The following is an 8,980-nucleotide window of genomic DNA, read 5'->3' on the forward strand; positions in this document are numbered from 1 at the left end:
CGCATAATATCTGAAGTCCTCACCGAACTCCCTGCCTCGAGGCCCTACCTGATCCAGCCCCTTCCCGCCGCCCACCCTCATCTCCTAACTCCTCTCTCTTTCACCCGCTCCGCTCCAGCCACACCGACCTTCTCTGCCTCAAAAACATCCAACTCTTTCCCCTCCCGGGGCCTTCGCATTTGCAGTTTTATCTGGTAACTTCCCCCCGGAACCCTGCGTGGCTCCCCTCCACGCGTCATCTCATTTCTTGGCTCAGATGTTCGCCTCGTCCACTTCCTCCGAGAGGCCTTCCATGACCACTGTGTTTCGAACTAGCACCTTTTCCAGCGCTTCATTCTCTATAGCCCTTTCCTCTGTTTTAGGTTTCTGCACAGCAGTTGTCACAACCTGAAATCGTGTGGCGTATTTGTGTTTATAATTTGTCTTCCCCGCAACAGCGGAAGTACCTTCTTGGAAGCATTCACTACTCGAGGCCCCGTTTCTGGTACACGCTTGGCACTCAGCTGCTGGTTGCTGAATAAATGAATGTTGGTGGACCGGTGCCTGGGAGCTGTTACTGGTTAAACACTTTGTGACACCTTTGAGACCTTTGTGAAGTTTGACACCGCCGTAACATCCAAGCTCACAGTCAGGACTGATCCCTTTGAAGTGAGTTGAAAGTCTCTACTAGAGGCCAGTTTGGTGTTGTTTGAACTTACAGGATGAACCACACGTGGCACATGTTGCAAACTAGTGATCTCTAGTGGGACCACTTTGAAATGGAGAGTATTTTAAAATTAGTTGGTTAGCTATGATTCAAATGCATGTGAAATCCAGATTTCGTTTCTTCCATTGAAAAAAATTTCAATGCAATTACAACTTTTTGGGATAAACGGGTGATTGATAAAGGATTGAAGATAAATTCTGAAAATATCACATCGCTTGCTTTATTTTAAATAAAATGAGTAACTGAGCGTGAATCTTCACACAAAGTTGTATACTCTGCAGGGCACCCTGGCTTCCGACATCCAGGACAAGATTTTTTCTTTTCAAATAATGAAGTGGTACAACTCGTATAAAAATTTTAACCAGAAAGTCCAAGAAACAAAGTCTAAGCTTCAGTGATATGCCAGAATATATCATGTGCCATCAAAAGAGATTTTTAGATACTTCTTTAAACTATAGTATTTGGATGCAAAATGGTCTTTTCTCAAGTTGCTATTTAAAATGAGATTTTGCCTACATATGTAATGTTTTAAACATTAATTTTAAGTCTTTTGAAGCCATCCAAGAGTCTACTTTCTATTCTATAATTGTTGGTTTTATTGAATTTTTTTCATACGTAAGTTAAAACTGGATGCTGTTTGTCTTTTTAGAACTCACCATCAATGTAAAACGAGCCATACGCGTGGGTTTCCTGCCTGAAGGACCTGAAAAGTACACAGGGTACTTCAGGCAGGAGTTGAGCTGCCACCTTGCCTTGTGGATGTTCAATGCTTTGCTTTTTGTTTCTCTTCCCAAGGTGGTCTGTCTCGTACCCTGGGTATTAGCTTCTGGGACCAGTCTTCACAGTTGAACTTATTCTGAAAACAAGACTCATTCAAGCCTAATTTAAAGAAGAAAGTGGATTGGCCTAGAAGGTTCTGATGAAGGGAATTGGATTGAAGAAGAGATGAGAGGCCCCGTGTGCTTTTGGAAGGTGAGACCTATGGGGGAAGAGGGACAATCCACGTCTCTGGAGGCTCTGGAGGCATTTTTTATACCTGATCAGGCACAGGGGTCCAAGTCATTCCAAATACACGTCAAATCTGGACATTAGCACCTCAGCTAGGCCAGCTCATCCCAAACTATGTAATCCTGAGAGGTCTGTCAGACAGAAGCTGTTTGGAAGACACACTAACCTCGCTCCCTGTGATGGTGGCCAGTGAGTCTGGGAGATAAGTAGTTCTGACCCAATCATTCTCCAGATGCCCCTCCTGAGGGTCTAGGGTCATCACAAATGCACACTGACCAATGGGGTTCGGCAACGAGTGAGTCTTGGAGTGGAGGGATGTCCCCCAGTTCCTCTCCACGTAGGAATAACTGCTGGATATTCAGTCCACAGGGCCAGTGATAAGGGGCAGAATTCGAACGTGCTGCAGCCCTAACTTTCCCTTACAGAGAGAGCTGGGACTTCTGCCAGGATCACAGAAATACAGCGTGGGGACTCTGGGCCCTGAGGGAGGCCCGTCCACCCAGAGGTGCAGCTGGGAAAGAGGCACACAGTTCCTACTCTTTGAGAATCACAGTGGGCTAGCCGGTGGCCCCTTCCCCACCACCAATGGATATGTCCCTGTCCTAATCCCAAGAACCTGCGAGCATTACCTTATCTGCAAAACGATGTGATTAAATTAATGATTTTGTGAGGAGGCATTTACCTTGGATTAACCAGGTGGATGTTAAATGCTATCACATGCATCCCAGTAACAGAGAGGCAGAGGGGGTCTCGGGACAGACACACAGAGGAGAAGGGCGTGTGAAGATGGATGAGGCAGTTGCAAGCCGAGGACCTCCCACGGCCACCAGAAGCTGGAGGGGGCAAGAAACGAACCCTCGTCTGGGTCCTCCAGGGGTGGGGCAACAGCCCTGCCAAGACTTGACCCAGACTTCTAGCCTCCAGTGTGGGGTAATCCGGTCCGTCGACCCCAGGAGACTAGTGCAGGAGTTTCCCCCAGCAGAGGACATGGACATTAAATAACTCATCACGCAGATCGCTATCGGCGTGCGCCAGTGACAACCGTGAAGAAGGAGGGGATGCTGATGACCTCTGCGAGGCGGACCTGACCCCGTCTGAGAGTGCAGGGCAGGCTTCTCGGGGGTAGTGACCCTGACAGGTGATGGCTGTTCTCGGACCCCAAGATCGCCTCTCAGTGCTGGTGCCCTTGGGCTATTTGACCTCTCCAAGCCCCAGTTTCCCTTCTACGAAACAGCTCATAGCGTTCACCTCCTGGGTGTTGCGAGGATGTGTAAAGCATGGGACGAGGCTGTGTGAGGGTTTACTGTTATTATCTGCCATTTGTCGAGCCCCGTGAGTGATAGGGGTCGGCTCAAGACAGGCAGAGGAAAGAGGCCCCAGGCTCTGTCACGCTCAGACCGAATCTGCGCTTGCCCAGGGCTGGGACAGGCCTGGAACTGTAATAAGCATGAACATGGGCTTGTGGGAGGAGGGGCTGAAAGGAGAAATTTTAACTCCTACGGCTTTCTAAGGATTTCAGAAAGCTCGTCATACAGTTGGCTTTGTCGTGCCCAGGGAAGCCACCCCTCTCTGATTATTAGGACCGTGCCATCTGCTTTCTTTGCATGTGTAGCTCCAGTTTAACCAATAAAAATTTGAATTCAGGAGAGGACATTAGAGTCCATTTAGTTCAGGATCCAACTGTTACTCTGCTTCCTTGCCGGAAACCAAGGCCATGGTGGCTCCAGTTACTATGAGCCAGTTACTCTGCAAGTGTCACAGGGTACTGGGGCTTCCCTCCTGGAACATCTTCCGTAGCCTCTATCAAGGACACATTCGACGTGATGAGACGTTTTGATTTCAAGAACTGCCAGGTGTGGGGACTTTTAACATGTCACCCCTTCGCTGAATGCAGAGGATGCCCCTGACTAAGTAACACTCACCAGCTCCTCACTCCTCAAGCTCGTCCTCACTCTGTGCCCAGATGACTCAGTGACTAGGACCGAGACCCTCCCAAAAGTGTAGGAACGAGGAAGGGCACCGGCCTGTTAAAGTGCCCTCCGATTAGATTCGCACAGGGCTCTCCTCAGCCCAGAGAAACTAACGAGCGAGGAGGTGGAGTGCAGATCTTTGTGTTTTCACCCACCGATTTGTTACCAAGAGCATCTGCGGGTTTGGTCCCGTGCCTAGAGCTACAGACACGGACAAGGAGACACATCGCTGGCATGATGTGGGGTTTATTTAGTGAGTGAGCTGGGCTGCGGCTGGAGGGAGGCACGAGGCTGTGACTCAGACCCTGGTCACAGCTCCACCTCCTCTGGGTGCTCCACTCGCCAGGCTGCCTGTTCCCCGTCTTAGGCACGCCTTACGCATGCAGCGCTGGGGGAGATGGACAGCAGGCTTCGGTTAGCGTTTGCACATCATGCTAAAGAGATTGGATTTAAAGGGTCTTCTTGGTAGTGTTCTGGGGGGCTATTCAAAGATGAATCTTCTTCCCACCAGTTTTACGTTAATGCCGCCATGGCAGATAGCCCGGCACAGGAAGCTACAGTGCATTTTCCCGTGTCTGCCATAACATAGTACCAAAAACTCAGTGGCTTAAAACAACAGAAATTAATTTTCTCACAGTTCTAGAGGCCGAAAGTCCAAAATCAAGGTGTCGGAGGACCGCACTGCCTCCAGAGGCTCTGGGGAGAGCCTTCCTTGCCTCTTCCAGCTTCTGCTGGCTGGGCCGTTCCTTGGCTTGTGGCTGCATCGGTCCAATCTCTGCCTCCTTGGCCACGTTTGCTGCCTCTTCCTCTCCTATCTGTGTCTCCCCTCCTGTGTCTTATAAGGACTCATTGGATTTTGGGTGCGTCTGGGTAATTCAGGATGATCTCATCCAAGATCTTTAAATTAATTACATCTGGAAAGACCCTTTTTCCAAATAAGGTTAAATTCATAGTTTTTAGGGACCTGGGCATGGACATATATCTTGAGGTCACCATCAAACCACCTACACCTAGACACAGAAGGTTAGAGACCATGCCCCAGGGGCATGGTCTATCCTGCAAGACAAAATTTTTCAGAAGAGAGTTAAGTATCTCACTGAGCTGAAGGAGAAGGCTCGGTCGTGGCCATGTTTATGGTGGTGGGCTAGCTGGCTGGCCGTGGGTGCTGTGACAGGCAGGTTCCACCACCCCTCAACCCACGAGCCCCCCACAATTCTGTGATTTGGTTCTGCTGTCCTAGGCAACTCTGCCCATTCTCCAGGCTCGACTCAAACAACCCTTCTTTTACATCGAAACACCCCGGCACTTAGCAGCGATCTCCAGAGCTGGAGGCTCACACAGAGGTCTCAGGAGAGACGAGAAGATTTGAGAACTTTTCTTTGTATTTAGTTTGTATCTTCTCAAAAAAAAAAAAAGGAAGAAAAAGAAAGGAAAAGAAGAGAAAAGAAATTAAGCCCTTCTAGAATTCAACAGGCAGGTAGGTAGAGGTCCATGCATGTACATTTTATGAACATATATTGGGTTGCACGATGTGAAATTGTCAATATTGGACTACTTTTTTTGTCTTGCAAAATGGTGGTTTCATATGGTTCAACCTAAAACTACATTAAGAGTGAGTGTTCGCAGGGTTTTTATTGCTGGGGATCAAAAGTTTTTGGTCAGTATAGTCAAATTAGTGCTGTCTTACCTTGTTATTACTTTCCCGAACCAGATCATAAGCCCTGAATGTGGGGACTGCAGCTTTTAATGTCTCTCGTCTCCCTCACATACCTGACCGTGACCTCTGGTTAGCGTAGCTCAGGGCAATGCGGAAGCTTCACGTTTGCGTTTTGCTCCTTACATGCCTCTTGGAGCCTTGGGAAGTTTGAGTATCATAATTTTGTGAGCTGGGCTGTGAAGCGAGAGTGGAATCTGAGCCCAAACCTAACGAAATAAGCTCTTCTTTTCAGGACCTCCCTCTACCCGTCCTGTCCCTCCACTTCGCGGCCACCAAATAAGGAGAGGGGGCGTGTCAAAGGCACCCGAAGCTCCACCCGCCCATGGTAGCTCTGCGTGCTGGGCTGTGAGTGAGGAACACGGCCTTCAGTCTGTGTCTCCTGCTTGGCACCAAGGCTTGGGGTGCTGAATTCCCAATAGCAATGACTCCACCTTACTTCTTAAGAGAGGTGGCAGCCGTAAGTTGAGCTGTGACAAAGAGTAAGATGGCATTAAACCTGTCTAGTTCTTGAAATTTCACCATTGGTGATATTTCTTCGATTCTTGGATTTTTAAAAAACAACTTACTTTTCTAGACATGACATCATAATTCGTCTGAGTGAGCCTCTACAGATATAATTCCTTATATTTGGGGCACAGGGAAAGAGCTGGGGCTGCAGCTCCTTTACTTATTATTGGGTGGCCTAGATAAGTCAACGACCCCAATTCTTGGCTTCCTTACCTGAAAAAGTACAATAATAGCCACATTTCAGGGCTGTCGTAAGGAGTCTATATGCTGCGTGCAGAGAATCCAGCATGTGCCTGATGGGATGGCTGCTAAGTAAGCAATAACCCCTACTGCTATTGTATATTGCTTTACAATTTATAAAATACATTCATATGCACTATCTATTTGCTCCAGATGCAGTCTTATGAGCTGATCTAGACTGTGTTATCAGTTCTATTTTTACAGGTGAAGAAATAGACAGGTAATGCGCTACAGGTGAACTGCAAGCCAGGTCTCCCCGTGCTTGACTCTATGTTCCTTGTTGCACAGTCTTTTCCCTTAGATGGGTCAGCTGGCAGCCCACTGAGGGGCAGGCCCGTCCATGGGGCACAGATGAGCCTAGGGGAGGGGAATGGACAAAGGCAGGTGGGAGGGTGCTAAAGAAGTTCTTAATTTTGCTACAACCATCTCAGACATTGTGCGGCTGAGTGTTTGCCTATCTGACAGCAATCTGTAAACACTATCACGATTTCAAGTTGGTCCTGTTTGAGATCCATGAATGAAGAATGCTCCTCAGACCCCAAACCAACCACAGACGCAAAGGAATATTTTTATTGGCATGCCATATGAATTATTAGAATAATTTCATCTCACTGTCAACATTTATGGCACAGAGCCTGACACACAAGAGGTTCTCCGTGAATATTGGTTGAATGCTCAGTAAATAGACGTTGGGATTTTATTTTCACAAGAGCATTCCTGACCACTCAAGGTGAGTGCTGAGTGAAATGAAAGCATTTCAGGGTTAGTCATCACGAAGGGTGGAGAAATCGGAGCAGCTGGGTGGGCCTGGGTATCCCACCTGTCATGCAACGGTTGGTTTTGCCTATTGTTCTAAGCTACATTTCTTTCACCGTGAATTCCTCCAACATGAGCAAAAAATGGGAATGACAGTATGGGAAGGTGTAGTCACATCTGTCTGTCACAAAGGAAGCATGGTGGCTGCCAACTCATTGTTTGGAAGAATCAAGGGTGTGGCTCAAGGTCAGAGGGGAAGAGATCAGTGTTGCTTTCCATGTGGGATGGGCTGGACCGGGAGGGGTGGGGGAGCCGCCCTCCCAGATGGGTTACTCGGGGCTGTGTTAGTGTCCAAGGGCAGCTGCAACAAATTGCCTCCAACTGGGTGGCTTAAAACAACAGGAATTGATCCTCTTACGGTTCTGGAGGCCGCAAGTCCGAAATCGAGGTGTCAGCAGGCACATCTCCCTGCGAAGGCTCCAGGGCCGCCCGTCAGCCTCCTTCAGCTTCTGGTGGCTCCAGGTGTTTCCTTGGCTTGTGGCAGCATCACTCTCATCTCTGCTCCATCCTCCATGGCCTCTCCTCTGTGTTTTCCCCTGTCTTATGAGAACACTTGTTATTGGATTTAGGGCCCACCCAGTTACACCAGAGTGAATCTCATCTTGAGATTCTTGATTTAATCACATCTGCAAAGACCCTTTTTCCAAACAAGGCATCCTTCAAAGATACTGGGGTCAGGACTTTGATATATGTTTATTTCAGGGGTGGGGCACAGTTCAACCCACTACAGGGGGGGTTGGCTCGGGTTGCTTTCTGAAAGTGATGCTGATAATGATGGTTTGTGGAGATCCTTGAGAAATTCCCAGTCAACACCAAGCACATTCCTTATTTCACATTTTCAAGAGGAAAATGTTGAATTTAATATTGTGTACCTAGCAATTCTTTTTCATTTCAGAGAAGGTGCCTATTATGAAATCTTTGCATTTTTGACACCTTCTCCATGGATATTGTGGACTCTGTGTCACCAGAATTTTTCTCAGCAGCCGACTTGACATCTTTAAATTCTCTTCCTTTACATTTTAGAAAATCTCTCTCAACATCTGATCCATTACATCGTTCTCTAAAAAGAGGCTGACTTTGAAATTCACTCAGTTGTATTTTTATTAGAAACGGTTAACTAGTTCCAAAAATGTTTTCATGGAATACAGATGAAACATTTCTATCATTTTGAAAAAGAAATATTAAATGTATTTTTATTCAAATGTTTTCATATAGAAAAAACTCAGATTAGGTGTCATTTGAAGGAAAATAGAGGGATAGAGATAAAGGATGTTTGTGAAGTTATTGTTCATTGAAATCTGAGTAATTAGACCCTCCTTCTACAAGCATCATGCTTGTAAGAAAAATTCCAAATAATTCTTTTTCAAGTCTTGATATTTAAATATCCCCCTCCCCAAAAAACGCCTCGTTTTTATTTTTATTTTTTTCTAGAGGCCAAAATCCTGCTCTCTAGAAAAATGGAAGTTCTTTCATTATGACCGCACTTGTCCCAACACTGTTTGGAATTCAAAAATTTAGAAACATCTTAAATATCCATCAACAGGAAAAGCATAAATATAAATGGTGGTATAATCGTGATCTGACGCTCGACGCCAGCTGCACAGATGCATTAAAGCTCCGTGCGTCAGTGAGGATAAAAAAGCTCACAAAAATAATGTGGAAAGAGAAAGCAAGTTACGGAGAATGATTTCATGACATAAAAGTTGAAAACATGTACAACAATGCTATATCTCGATTATGGATACGGACACATGAAATAAGGAGGGTAGAAAAATATCCATGTTTCCACATGAAATGCACCTAACTCAGGAGAATGGTCCCTCTGAGAAGGGGAGCATGAAGGGACTGATGTCGGGAGGTTGCCCAAGGGACAATACATGCGTGTTTTTATTTCTCAAAATAATATATCATATAGAAAATATGAGAAAATGGTGGGTTTGCTAGAGCTGAATGGTGGGCATATGGGGCTTCATTATTACTCTCTGGATTTTTCTCTGTGTTTGAGATAATTCATAA

The sequence above is a fragment of the Pteropus medius genome, unplaced genomic scaffold, assembly GCF_902729225.1.
Source record: "Pteropus medius unplaced genomic scaffold, Ma_sr-lr_union100, whole genome shotgun sequence".
Classification (NCBI taxonomy): domain Eukaryota; kingdom Metazoa; phylum Chordata; class Mammalia; order Chiroptera; family Pteropodidae; genus Pteropus; species Pteropus medius.